We start from the raw sequence: 12,552 nt of genomic DNA on the forward strand, positions 1-12,552 counted from the left end.
GGGGAGCGATGTCATCACTCCACTACCTCAACCTCTATAGTTTGATAATTGATATACTAGTATTTGTAACGCTGTTAAAGTTGATGTCTAGGAAATATGTAATGAGATACTTAAGACAAATTTAATAAGATCCCACATAAATATATTTTTTGATATCACGTAGCTCAATATGAATTTAAGCATGAGCAGCGTCTATTATTTATATTGGCAAAATAACTTACAATTAATGCTTTGATCATATCACAACATACTTCATTTATATATCTGTTACTTGAACCCAAGAGTTGACCTAAGAGTTGACCTTGAGTATAATTAACTCAACTCGTTTGCATTATATATCGAATTGGAGCTGTAAGCCAGTAACCAGTCCAGCAAAACTTAAATGGTTTTGGGCTGAAAGGAGTTGGGCTAGATATCAATTCTCCAAATTCTTCATTAGCCAAAGTTGGCTAGTAATTGTCTAGTTAATTAAGCCCAAGATGCCATTGTGTTTTTTGAGCTATTATTAATATTATGGTTGAATTTTAGTGACTGGATTCAATTATTTAAGGGTCTATTCACATTTACTGAATTGAGCTGAATTGAACTAAACTGAACTGATTGAAGCTGAACTGAACTGATTGGAGCTGAACTGAAGTGAACTAAACTGAGCTGAACTGAATATTTTATGAGATGAGGAAATTAGGAGCTGAACTGAATTGAACTGAGCTGAAATGAATATTTTATGAGAGAAGGAAATTAGGAGCTGAACTGAACTGATCTGATTGGAGCTGAACTGAACTGATTGTAACTGAACTGAACTGAAATTAAGCTGAATTGAATAGGCTCTAAGTCAAAAAGTGAGTTTTGCAAATAACTTAACAAATCAAGCAACTCAACAAAACAATTCATAATAATGTGCTAATGACTTCAATTATAAACTAAAAGATAAAAAAGCGACATTTGACAAGATTATTTCTCAAGCTAGCAGCTCTTATTCTCTCTCAATTTTAAGGTCGGTTTCCTAGGTTTCTAGGGATAAAGTCTGTTCTTGAGTGTTCTTCAGTTTTTCTACCTCAAATTTATCACTTTCTCTTAACCTCCAAGTTTCCCTGCCTACTTTTTTAATTAATTAGTTGCAAGGATCCTTTTTACAATTGCCAATCAGGTTTTAGGTGTTTTTTTATTCAACTTTCTCTAAGTGGGAGTTGCCTTGCCGCCAAAGGTTGAGTTCTTCACCCCCCACTTCTCTTATTTGGTTACTAAGCTTGCTCTTTCCTTAACACGTGTAGGAGTACAAGGCTAGGAAAGGGATTAGTGTCTCTTTGGTTTTAGGATTCTAGGATTTATTCCATTTCCTACACTTTTTCTCAGTTATTAACTCAAGTTATTAACTCACAACAACTCAGTTCTTACTCCATAGCCTTTTACTACGCTTCTTTACTACTTCCTTGCTGTTTGTTGGCTTCTTCATAATGGCGCATGTCAATTATTGGACGGTCTACCAATCGGGGGTTTACTTAGACAAGCCTTTGGAGCATTATTTAACTAATATCGATTGGAACAAAGCGGTAATTGGAAGGTTCTTTGGTCCCACTCCACCAAGTCGTACGATAGTGCAACAGATGGTCGATACTCAATGGCTCACACGAGGTAATATCGTTGTTCATCGTACTGGTTGTTACTATGTTTTTTCATGCTCAAATTTAGCGGACGTAGAGGCTTTACTTGAGCAACACACTTTCGTTTTGGATGGTCGCATTTGCAATGTTCGTAGGTGTAATAGATTTACCGTTCCTGCTAATGTTAATTTTGACATCACTAGACTTTGGGTCCGGGTTTATGGTCTTCCTTTTGGGCTTCTTGACCCGGAGTGGGGTGTTGAAACTCTAAAGCTAGTAGGGGTAGTGGAAACTTTAGATTATGATGGGGATGGCCTTCCGGAGGAGCCGGAATTCAGGGGCCAATTGCTAATAGATCTCTCTAAGCCTTTAGTACCAGGTGTTTTTGTTCCCGGGGAATTTGATCCTATTTGGGCTTATTTTCGATATGAAGGAATATTTAGATTCTGCAAAAAATGTGGTCTTGTGGGTCATGTTGAAAATTTATGTCATCTCTCGGATTACGGGGCTACTAGAAGAATTCTTGCTCGGTTGGAGGCGTTTGAGGCTCAAGGATTAACAGTGCTCTATAATCCAAATGAAAGACCTTTCTATACCAACATGATAGAGGGGACACAGGATGTTTTTCACAACGCGTAATACCAGGGTCAACCTTCTTGTTTTAGCACAGGATTTTGAGCCCGAAAACAGCAGTTCGAGTAGCTCTTCAGGGAATTCACATGGTGACAGCGATAATTTGGACAACGGGGATGATAATTCTGGTGCAGATGATGATGAGAATCAGGGGGGGGACGATAATTCTGATTCAGACACGGGTGGTGCTGATGATAATTTTGGAAATTCTGGAAATTCATATTCAAGTTCTTCAGGTGCAGGGGATAATGATCAGCAAAACGGTAATGGGAATGCAGCCCCTCCGAATGGTGACGATAATGATAATATTGAACCGGATTTCATTCTAATCAATGGGGTTTACGAGAATGGATATTTGTCGCATCAAGTTAATGCGATTTCTTCGTCTTCATCGGAGCAATCTGATTATGGCTCAGCCTTTGACCATGGGAATGCAAGTCTTTCTTCTTCTGAAACAGATCCGACCACTCCGGAATCCTAACACAACCCGCATTCAACGCGGTTTGCTGAAGAAAATCGAGCAGAGGCGGCTCGAGAGCAGCAGCAGAGGGCTGCTATTCCAGACGGCGATCCCTATGCCCCCTTTACGCGACACCAGCCAAGCCATAATATGGGAGGGGGGTTTCGAATATCAGCAGCAATGGAAGAAAGCTTCCTCTCAAGCGGCTCTGAAGATACAGACGCTTGTATAGAGCAATATATTATACCTGCTTTTATCACTATTCCACCTATTTTCCAAAATCTTTCTTTGCAGGATAACAAGGAGGCGTCAAACTCCCCAGATGAAGCAACTTCTGCTCCTTTGCCGCAGGTTCACGAAGACAAGGCCCAAGCCTCTTCTAATTGTTCTGATGGTGGGCCTAAGAAAAGGCCTACCTCGACTGGTTTCCATCGATGCAGATCCTATAATCAAGACCCTTACTTTGGTTACTATGGTTCTACTTGGTCTCAAAAAAGACGCAAAATCCGAGCACTTAATTTGCATAGCAAAGATGCGTTCACCCTGCCTGCTACTACCACGAGTGGACTACCTATCCACAAGAGTTGTTCGGATGTGTCTTTAGCTGCTCACTTGGGGTGTGCATCGGCAGCTTTTGCGTGCCGTCCTTCTGGGAACTTCTCTTCTATTGGCAGCAAGAGAAAGGTGGTTGAGTCTAGTAGCTCATCATCTTTCAAGTTTCTCAAGCACTCAAGGGAGGGGTTTTCTTCTACTAAGTTTGATGTTGGTACTTCCACCACCTCTCTGACTAAGTCTTACGGGTTCTCATCTACGTTTGGTTCGGCGGCTGGCCATTCACAGCTCCCCAAGGTCTTATGAAGATCACATCCTGGAACTGCCGGGGGCTAAATGATCAAACTTCTCTTAAGCTTCCCTATGTTTTTTGGCTACTACACTCTTTTGCTCCTACCTTTTTGTTTCTCTGTGAAACTAAGGTCTCCGTGGCAGTTGTGACTGGCTTACTTAGTAGTTCTAGTCCTACTTCAGTTTTTGGGGTTGATGCAGTAGGTACTAGCGGGGGGTTAGTGGTTTTTGGTTATGGTTCGGAAGATGTTTCTTGTGTTTTTTGCTGTACAAATGTTGTACTCTGTAATATCAAACTTACTAATTGAACTAGTAAATGTGTGATGTTTGTTTATGGTGCTCCTGTTCTTGAAGATAGACCCCAAGTTTGGGGTTTAATTTTAGATTTACTTGCTATTGCTCCTAATTGTTTGATTATTGGAGATCTTAATCAAATAGAGCATCACTATGATAGGATGGGTGGGTCTAATATTATTAAGGGTTGGGATTCCTTTATTGATTTTAGGATGAAATCGAGTTTACTTGCTACCCCCTTCAAAGGTCCTCCTTTTACGTGGACGAATAATAGGGACGATGATAGCCTTATTTTACAACGACTTGACCAGGCTTACATGACTTCAGATTGGTTTCATAATTACCCAGATAGTCGTTTACTGAATCAACCAATTCTGATATCTGATCATGCTGCTATAGTCTTTGATGATTCTCCGTTTACCCATCTTTCAAACCGTCCTTACCAACTGGATAACTGGTGCTTGGAATATCAGGATATACATGACTTTGTCCTTACAACTTGGCAAAGGGACGTCTCTGGGTCGCCAATGTTTATCCTCTCTAAGAATCTGCAACATGTCAAGTCTCTCATCAGGAGGTGGTGTCTGAATAATAAGAAATTTTGGGGCATAGATTGGAATTTTTTTTCAAAAGATCTTGCTACTGAGGGAGAACTAGTCCAATCAGTTTCTGATGCCTCTCTCTATATGTCCAACATAGTTACTTCAAAGGAGAGTATTTTACTGCAGCTGCAATTTTGGAGACAACGTTGTAAGAAAAGCTGGATACTTAATGCTGATTGTCCGTCTAAACTTATGTTCTCAAAGGTGAAAAGCCGGCAAAAGAAGAATGCGATTAATTCCTTATTTGACGACCAAGGATCTCTCCAGCATGGCTAGATGGATGTCCAGCGTCTGGTTGCCAATTCCCTAAAAGATACCTTTCACTGTGATTCCATACCTCCTTATGATCCGGAAATTGATGTGGTTCTGCGTGAATTAGATCTCCCACATTTCAATTCTTCTCAACTTGCAAACCTGGAACGGCCCTTCTCCGCTTCGGAGATTCGTAGCGCGATGTTTTCTTTAGGGATCAGTAAGTCGCCGGGTCCGGATGGAATTACAGTTGAATTTTTCAAATCGCACTAGGATGTTGTTGGCGACTCGGTTGTTTCCGGCGTCCAAAGTTTCTTCCAAACGGGGTTCTTATTGAAAGAATGGAATCAGTCTCTTCTTGTTATGATTCCTAAGATTGGTACGCCAACAGAAGTTGGGCATTTACGGCTTATCAGCCTTTGTAACACGGTGTATAAATGTGCTTCCAAGTGTTTGGTGGCCAGGGTGCGCCAATATCTCCCTTTTCTCATCTCAGATTCTCAGCATGCCTTTGTTCAGGGACGCGTTATGACAGATAATATTTTGATGAGTCATGAGTTAATGGAGAAAATCAACTGTTCAAAAACTGGCACAAATTGGCTGGCCTCGATCAAAATTGACATGAGCAAGGCTTATGACGGAATTCACTGGAGTTTTCTTTTGTAGGTTTTAAAAGCCTATGGGTTTCCGGAGCGTTGGTTACAGATGATCCAACAATGCCTTACCACGGTTTCTTACAAGTCCTTCATTAATGGTTCTACTTCGGAAACCTTTAAACCACAATGTGGTCTTCGTCAGGGTGACCCCATCTCCCCGTACCTTTTCCTTTTCTGCATGGACATTTTCTCTCGTATGCTGCATTTGGGTCAGGATTTGAAGCTTTTTCAAGGTATCAAGCTGTCTAGAAGGACCCCTTCTATCTCGCATTTATTCTTTGCGGATGATGCTCTCATCTTTTTTCGGGCCTCGTCTACAGCCTGTACCAATATCATGCAGATTATTCAGCGGTTTACTAAGATTTCAGGCGAACAACTAAACTTGTCCAAATCCTTGATTAAGTTTAGCCCTAATATCTGTATGTCTGCCCAGCAAGGCTTCAAATCTATTTTCCAAATGAAGCATGTTCAGGTGTTTGATCATCATCTAGGAGCCCCAATTGACTTCGTCGGAAGAAAGAAAGATCACTTCCAGTTTATCATCGACAAAATTACTGGGCGAATTAATTGTTTAAATGCCATACGCCTCTCACAATCGCAGAAGTTAATTCTTATTAACTCAATCCTCATTGCTATGGCTTCCCATGTTCTTGCCTGTTATGAGTTACCCGTCTCTGTGACCGGGAAGATTGACTCATTACTGTTGCGCTTCTTTTGGGCGCATTCTGATACTAAAGGTATGCACTGGGTGAATAAGGATACTATGCACCTTCCTCGCGGCCTCGGTGGTTTGGGCGTCCGCTGTTTGTCTTCCTTAAATAAGGCCTTGCTCATGAAACAAGTTTGGAGACTCTTTACTAACCCGCAGCTGCAGGTTTCTAAAGTTTTTAGTGCTCGTACGACCTTTCTCTCCAACAACCTTAATTCTCGGTCTCGTTATTCGGGTCGCCACTCCTATGGCCTTCGGGGTTTGATTAAGGCGGACACCCAATTGAATTCCGGTTGTAACTGGAAAATTGGTAATGGCATGTCCACTCTAGCTGGGTCAGCTAAGTGGGTCAATGGTTGCATTCCTGAGTTTAAACCGGGAATCCTCCTGCCAGCTACAGTCCCTCCTACTGTCAGTTTCTTCATCAATCTTCACACCATGGGTTGGGATACTACTAAAGTTGTTGATTGGTTTGTTCCGGCGGATGCCTCTACAATCCTGGCTATGGAGGTCCCTGATTCGACTCAGGATGATTTCCGTTATTGGTCGGGCACCCCTTCTGGAAAGTACTCGGTTAAAACTGGGTATGCTATGCTTCAGCAACAACTGGCCCCTACTTCTACCCCTTCCGCTTCTGATTCTTTCTGGAAGGTTCTTTGGTCGCTAACGTTGCAGCCTAAATGGAAGTTGTTCTTATGGAAACTGCTTCACCGCGCTCTCGCGGTCAAGGTGGAACTCAATCATCGAGGAGTTCCGATTCTAGACGTGACTTGCCACCTCTGTCGTTCGGAACCGGAGGATTTACAACACCTTTTTAGAATGTGCTTTAAGGCACGATCGGTTTGGAGGGGTGGATGCCTCGGCATTCGCTCAGAATTTAATGGAGACTTTTCTCTCTCAGATTGGATCCAAGATTATATCCGACTTTTTATCAGTCAGGATGGTCTTTCTAGTACTCGCATTGGTACCTTTGTCGGTACGCTTTGGAGCTTGTGGTTAGGTCGTAATTCTAGAATTTTTAGGGATTCTTCTGAGTCTCGGCCTTTTGAGTCCCTGTTTCAGGAGGTAATGAATATTCATTCAATCTTTGTGAATTCAGACGCCCCTTCTAGTTGGGGGTGCCTCTTCACCGCCTGGTTTTTTCATGGCTCAACTTGGCCTGACTCCCCATGGCAGTACTTTACTTTCTCTTCAGATAGATGGCTCTTGGTTCAAGGATTCTCGACGTGCAAGTATGGGATGGTGCTTGGATAATGATGACCCACTTGATGATCGGAGCAGTGGTGGTAGTAACTTCGGGGTTTGCTCCTCGGCTTTACATGCGGAGGCTTTGGCTTGCATGTATGGGCTTCAGTGGGCGTTTGATAGGGGATTTCTGTATCCCGCGGTATTTACTGATTCCTATAATCTGGTCTCCCTGCTTCGAGAGGAGGGCCAAGGTTATATCGCCTATATATGGCTCATTCGGAGGATTCTAATGCTTGCCTCTAGGTTTCGAGTTTGCAAAATTCATAAGGCGGATCGCCGGCGCGTCCACAGAGCTCATCTAATTGCAGGAGAAGCGGCGGTTGACTCTATTTGCTTTAGTATTAATATGTAATTTCTTGTTTGTATCCTTTGTCAAAAAAAAAAAAAAAAAAAAAAAAAAACAAAACAAAAGATATATAATTAAACAAAATTATTTTAGTACTCGCATATAAAGGTTACAATTAATAATTTCAATTTTTGTTTTGATGCAAAATAATAATGCAATTGCTTAAATACTTCCAAGTCCCAAGTCCAGCAAGCAATACCATTATTATTAGGTGGACTAGTAGAGATGAGAAACTACGAATTAGGAAGAGTAGATGGCTTGTTCTTTGGCTTATTATAGATTTAAAAAGTTTGTTGTCATTGAATTGATTTCGAAGTATGGCATCCTAATTTAGAGGTTAGAATCTTGATTTTATGGGTATGCAAAAAAAGTCCACCGTATGCTTCATTGGAAAACATATGCACTTGCCTCAATTATACGGCAATGTATTGTCTTAAATCAAGAATATGACATAGTGCTGCCAATAAATATGGCCGTATAAATCCAACATTGTTACATTGATACTCCGTATTTGTATACCTTTGGTATATTAGGTTTCAGAATTGCCATAAAACTGGATCGTGGTCAAGTACAAAGGGTGCATGAGATCGCTATTAGTTGTTTTTTTAATTTTGGTTTTCTACCCGATTTATCATTTGGGCTAATTCGGATTTGGGGATCAGTTTTGGGTGGTTAGATTTCAGTCCCCTCCCAATTGTTGTTGCGGGGGATCGAACACGAGTCTTCCCTACCAAGTGTAGTCCCAATCACCACTACACCAACATCCAATTGGTAGATCGCTATTAATTGTAGAACTAGTTTGATTGTTTTTTCTAATTGTTTGTAATACTTAATGTTTTGCTGTTGTCAAAACGAAATAGAAATAAAATAAAATAAATAGAAAGTAGTCCTCTATTATAGTTTGAATTTTGGGTTTTAGCTTAGTTACTTATGTAGTTATGTTATTCGACTTATTCCTTTATATGCATAATTTAACACTCTACAAAGCATATATTCAATTGAATAAGAAGAGAATGGAGCTCACACACATGTTGTCAAAGCCTCAAATCTGGTAGAGCTGATCAAAGCGGGCCCAACCCGAATTTGGGCGGATTTTGGACAACTTTTTTCAGCTCAAAATTGGCTCAGACTGATTTTTTGAACAGACTTGAAAATGTATTTTTATGCTATTTTAGATCATTTTTTGCCGCAACTTAAAAGCCTGCACGACTCGGTCATTTTAGGCGAGTTTGGGCATGGAATTTTGATTCAAAGCCAGGCCCGGTCTGACCCGAAATGGGCAGCTTTTATGCCTCAGCCCGGCCCAAACCCAGCATGCCCCGCCCATTGATCAAGCTTAAAATCTGGTGTGTTTAATCGTGTATTAGCCGAAGAAAAATTAGACACAAAAACCCACACTAGTGTCATGATTTTACTAGCTGCAATGTGTGCACGGGTCTGCCCGTTACTAGCCCAACATTTTTTCGTAGTTCATCAAATATGGTTAATGAGATCATACTTTAAGCTTTTACCCTAAACGTAAAAAATTATAGTTATAGGTCATAAACTCGAAAACGTAATAATGTAGGATAATTGAGGCCACTATCTTCATTCATGGAGACAATTAGACAAAAAATATCAATAGAAAACAAGGAATGCCGTCATTCGCTCGCTTAACCTTTGTTAACAAAAATATGCAATAAGAGTAGAAAATCAAGCTAAGTGACAAGAATAGATGGGACCAATAATAAAACTAACATAGATGACCATTTTGTGATGTTTGGTAGATTATGTACCGCAAATCCAGCTTGTAAACATTGATTACCTCACTTAATTCATAGTTTAATATAATAATCCAACTTCTATTCTTGGATACCATTCATTGTCTTAGAGCCTAAATTATTTAATTTGTGATTTATTATTTATGGTGGATTTGCATCTTCAATTAATGTTACTTAAAAGTACATTAAAAAGTAAATGTAATTATTGGATCTACTCCGTAGTACTGTATTTATTTAATTATTATTGTTAATTTTTTTTATAGAGATTTACTGCACATGTGGCAGGAACAAATTCATACGAGTACAAATTGAAGTATTATTACTGCATTGTCTTTAACTCTTTATTACTACTCCGTACTACTATTATTGTGACTGTTAAACTGAAAATAAAGCAACACAAAAATTAAGTTTTGTCATAGTTGTGGGAAGAATTGGGACTAAATAGTTGATCAATCAACAAAATCAAATAATTGTATATTTGTATGTTTTTGGTGGGGTTGTACATATATGGCCCGGCTATAAATGATAATGTATAATAATTGTACTAGTTTTACTTTAGAGATATGTGATGGTATGTAATAAAATGTGAAAATATGGTTATTTATTGGGTTTTTTTTTTTTTTTTTCTATAGATTTTGGTAATCATTTTGTATTTTTAAGAATGATGTAAGTTTTAAACTAAGGTTATGACATATATGTGTGCACATAAGTTGGTAAAGTTATGCACTAGGAAAAGGTAAAGTAAGAGAACAAGTGACAAAATACCAAAATAAAGGAAAACTTGGCATGATGATGATAATATATGGAGGCAATCTTTAAGAGATGAAAAGAGTGTGCGTATAGGGGTTTGTTAGGTGTAGATTGTAGAACAACAAAAACAAACTTACCAATCTCTAGCTAGCTTGTAGAGAGGGTATGTATTTTATACTACAATGCTGATAATATAAAACATTATTTATACTACAATGCTGATAATATAAAACATTATTTAACACAAAATAAAACATTATTTAACACAAAATGATAAAATCTCCGATTTGTAGTTGTGATAATGATAAGTTTATTTGTAATATTGTAAAAAAGAGTTGATCTCATATTCTCATAGCAATGATAATGCAACTTTATCTCAAGTTATGCTTATATCCTCGCAAAATAGAAACAAATGAAGTACTTTTTATCAATAGATGGTTCCTACAGGCGCCTGTACGGTGCAACGTACAGTCGTTTTGGAGGAAAGAACATGATATATAAAAGTAATGAACATATAGCTATAGTGAAAAGAACATACTATTAAAATGTAATGAACATATACCTAAAATGAAAATAACATACTATCAATATGTAATGAACATATAGCTAGAGTGAAAAGAACATTTTTGCAACAAAAAAAAAAAGGAGAAAAGAATAGAAAAGAAAAGAACATATGTTTATGTTCTTTGATTATCTGTATAATGTGTTTTTATTTGTGACATAATACTCATTGCTTATTGTTAAATGTTCTTTGAATTTTTTCTCCAAATTATGGTGGCTATATATAAATAATGTTCATTACATAGTATTATCATGTTCTTTAGATTAAAAAAAACATAAAACTGGATGTTGTTTACAAAACAACTATATGTTCTTTACAAAACAGTTGTATGTTCTTTACAAAACATATACATGTTCATTCCGCGTTTTTTGTCTGTACCAAGCATGATACAGACGACTGTACCTTAAAATTTTCACTTTTTATTATACAAAATAAATTATTCCGTAAATCTCTAAGATACTCCGTAATAGTAAAGTACGTGGTAATGAATTACAGTAATTCCTTCTCTTTTTTCACTAAAAAAAGATTAAAAAGAAAGAACTCCAATTTATACAGTACTCAAAGACAATGACAGCTGGAAATGTAAAGCAATAATCCAGAATTTCGGATAAAGTGAGGCAACTAAAATCCAGCAGAAAAAGAGCAAAAACAAAACGTGAAAAAAGAGAAAAATTAGATGTGACAAAAAAGTTAGTATGCTACTTTTAATTTAGATCAGAGTTTCTAATTAATCCTAAAAAAAATATTCATAATGAAGAAGCTTTTGACTTAAGCTCTAGGTTGGATATGTCGGGAAAAATTAAATGTAATTAGGAACAAAACTATTATTACTAATTTGCTTTACAGTTGTTTAATTTGCATGCGCTCGTGCGCCTCTACATTACATGCACGTTGCTACCCTTTAAGGATTATACTACATCAAACCTAGATTAGTATATATAATAACATTTGATTAGTAAAGTTTACATACTTTCTAATCTAACAATCTACTTAATTAAGTAAATAATTGTTTAATTTAATTATAAACTTTGTCTTGATAGCTAGCTAGCTAGCTAGGTTGCCCACTCGGAGCTTCTAATGCTTTGTGACAATCAATTTTACTCCATATGTTGTTTAATTAAGCTTTTGTCCTCACAATAGTCACAAAAGCTGATTTTGATACTCCTTAATTGTACCACTTCATTGTGAGAGCACATTATTATCTATTGCTCTATTCACAAATGTGAATGGTATTGGATCAGGTCGAAGTAAGGTATAACTCTAATTGCTTAGTTCTTGCAAAGCATTGTGAGTTGGACAGGAACAAGAAATGCTTGCTTAGCTTTCAACTAACCTCTTTCTTTGCCTACTGTGTGGGTCCATGATATGTTGTCCTACCCTATACTAAAAAAGTACTCACTCTGTTTTTTTTTATATGCATCAGTTTGACCGGCACATTTGCCAAGACACTACTTTGACCATTAATATCTTTAATTATATATTAGTAAAAATTATAACAAAATTATATTATGAAACTAGACATTATGACAAATCTAATGATATATTATATATTAATATTTATTTAGTTTTTTAAAGGTGAAAAAATTAAGTCAACTATGGTATGTAAATAGTGCAATTGTCAAAGTAATGCATATATAAAAAAAAAAAAATAAATAAAATGGAGGGAGTACTTAGCATGTCACGGCATTACATGACTTGTTATTGGCCTTGTTTGGCAATTGGCTGTTGGCTGTTGGCTGTCGGCTGGTTTGATTAGCTGGTTTGACTGGCTGTTTGTATTGGCTTTTTTGTTGGCTGTTTGACTTTTTATTAGTCTGTAAACATGTTTGGTAAAAT

The sequence above is a fragment of the Chenopodium album genome, chromosome 27 (genome assembly GCF_948465745.1).
Source record: "Chenopodium album chromosome 27, dcCheAlbu1.1, whole genome shotgun sequence".
NCBI lineage: Eukaryota > Viridiplantae > Streptophyta > Magnoliopsida > Caryophyllales > Amaranthaceae > Chenopodium > Chenopodium album.